This window comes from Nicotiana tomentosiformis, chromosome 9 (genome assembly GCF_000390325.3).
Source record: "Nicotiana tomentosiformis chromosome 9, ASM39032v3, whole genome shotgun sequence".
In the NCBI taxonomy this organism is placed as follows: domain Eukaryota; kingdom Viridiplantae; phylum Streptophyta; class Magnoliopsida; order Solanales; family Solanaceae; genus Nicotiana; species Nicotiana tomentosiformis.
The window spans coordinates 78,847,742-78,850,557 of record NC_090820.1 but is presented as its reverse complement, the minus strand read 5'-3'; the positions used below and the strand labels follow the sequence as shown (position 1 = coordinate 78,850,557).

General features: G+C 38.2%; 1 pseudogene; it reads left to right on the top strand.

The window, feature by feature from the left end:
* Positions 1-523: 523 nt before the first annotated feature.
* On the top strand, positions 524-622 carry LOC117280542 (small nucleolar RNA R71; annotated as a pseudogene).
* The last annotated feature ends 2,194 nt before the right edge of the window (positions 623-2,816 follow it).

The following is a 2,816-nucleotide window of genomic DNA, read 5'->3' as shown; positions in this document are numbered from 1 at the left end:
ATTGCTGCCTCTGCTGATTTTGGTATGCTGGAGCTCCTTGTCCCTAGGGTCTAGAGCTAATTTGTTGCCATGCATTCACGATACCCCCATGTGAACTCCATAAAAATCCGGGGTGCCTTTGACCCATTGCATTGAAATTTTAGTTTCCCACAATATTCACTTCCTCAGTCGAGGCTTGACACTCATGAGTAGGGTGTCCTCTTCCACATATATCAAAAGATGCATGAGGCTCATTTTGTATCGAGTCTAAGGCCAGCTTCCATATTTCTTTAGCCATAGCATCAAGTTGTACCTGCACATATGTATTAGCATCAACCTAGTAAACACCAGTCAATCTTCTTCTTTTAGTACTCACATAGGGCCACTGATTTGCATCTTCAGATAACTCATCAAGAATTGTAACTATCTCCTCTGGAGTCTTCTTCATCAATGGGCCTCCAGCTGCATTGCTCAATGTTGTACGTGAGGCCGGTATCAATCCATCCTAGAAGTCCTGGAGTTGCATCCAGAGTTCAATTCCTCTATGTTGACATTTTCTAACAATCTCCTTAAACCTCTCCCATGCTTCAAAAACAGTTTCTGTATCTTTCTGTTAGAAGTTATGAATTTCTCATCTAAACTTGCCCGTTTTAGCTGAGGAGAAATATTTATCAAGGAATTTTCTGGTCATCTCCTCTAAAGTTCTAATTGATCCCGTGGGCAAGCTTCGAAGCCACTGTTTTGCATCATCTTTGAGTGTCAAGGGGAATGCCATTAGATGTGTGTTTGGATCTTTGTTTGGTTTCCCTCTAAAGACACAATAATTCTGAAGAGTTTGAAGCAACCCTTGCTTCTCGAAATTGTTTGTTGCAATTGGAGGTGGTCTCACACTTGGTAAGCCTTGATTGTACACCGGTCTAGCATAATTGCCAAGTGGTCTCCCAGGCCCATGAGCTATATTTTCGAACTGGTCTGCAGCCAAGGGTTGATATTGAGCAATTTTCTGACCCCTCTTTTCTTCGTAGATAATCTGTGCATCTCTAATAGTTGCTTCATCAGCACCCCATGCAGCTTGTTCTCTTCGTTGGGTTGCTTCTCTCGCAGCCAAATCTACATTATCCTCACCGTTTCCATCCATAATTTATTTGGTTGAGGATTGCCCAACCTTATTCTAACATCTAGGTAAGATTTCTTTCCTTCCTCAGCTGTCGTAGTTGTTTTTCTATCTCTGAATCGTATGATAGAATCGTATGGTAGCACTTCTTTTGTAGAAGCTCGAGTCACACACCAACCTCAACCTGTAACCTACGCACAGTCAAAGAACACCAAACGTAAAAAGAAAAGATAAAAAGAAAAAGAAAAATTCCTGAATTAGCACTACAAACTATTTCAAATACTATTGATTACTAATCCTAGGCAACAACGCCAAAATCTGACGAGCGCAAAACACACACTTAAATTCTTCTCGCTAATCAAGTATAGTATAATATTGTATCCATAGAGATTGGATTTAAACAGTATTCTTGTAGTTTCTAACTTGATTGCTATTCAAGATGATCAACAATTAATATTTCTAGGATTTCTAACTAAAATTAACTAAGAGTCTAAAGCTATTGACTAATGATAACCGAAACAAAGATAAGCAATGAAGTTATCAGTGGGAGAAAATAGGGGTTGATAGGATAGGTACAAGATAATTGGTTGGGATCTAACTCTAGATAATTCACTTCTAATGTTCAAGTGAGTCTCTCGAATTCACTCAATTATTAGTTCAAACGTTCAGCAAAAACTCCTCTCTCGATTAAGTCTTAACCTCACAAGATGAACCAAATTAAACACGTGAAAATATGCGATAATGCGTAATGGATTGGTCTTTAGGAACACCTCTTTCGATTATTATCCTAACTTAGGTTTAATAAATGATTCAACTAGTCTCTTTCGATTACTAAGAAGAATTAATGAACTCAACCCAACATATAATGCAAAAATATCACAAGTTATACCTCTCTCGATTACATGAACAAGTGAATATAGATGCATCAGTTAAATCATCCAAAAATGTTTCAATACATAAAACTAGAGTTATAATCCACAAAAAATCATCAATACAGTAAATCCATCAAACCCTAAAAGTTAACTACACCATAGATATGGATAAATTCATCACAAATAAAGTTAAAGTAGAGAAAAACATAAATTCAATCCAAACTCGTGTCTTGAGTGAGGAAGGAATGATGAAATACTTGTGCTCGTGTTCTTCCAACTCCTTTTATGCCTCCTTAGGTCGAATATGTGTCAAAAGTCCAGAAAATAATATTTTTCCATATATTTATACCAAGTAGGGTCGAGCCCAAATGAAATCACCTTTTCCTAGCCGAAATAGGACATTTACTCTGTAAAACTTGCTCAGGCGTGCCACATGGGGTGACACGCCATGCAGGGCATTAGTGGGGAAATTCAGAGAGCTAATTTCTGACATACAGTAGAGAATTGCACAGGCGTGGTGCCCTACACACCGCGGCAGTGAGGATTTCTCAGAGTACGGATCAAATTTAAATATTTGACGTCCAGACTTGGTCTTCGACCCCCGAACACGATCCCAACTTGATTCTTTGGGATTTTACTCAGACTTCAAAGCTCCAAATAGCTCGAATTTTCTCCGCAACATCTACATCACTCAAAATCACCCCTACAAGGTATAAAGCACACAATTAGTGCAAAACACTACAAATTAAAGCTCAAACATGAATAAAGTGCAAAGAATTAGAGTGCAATAAGTGACTAAAATACGTAATTATAGCCTACCATCAGTCAGTTGTACTCATACTACACTTCTT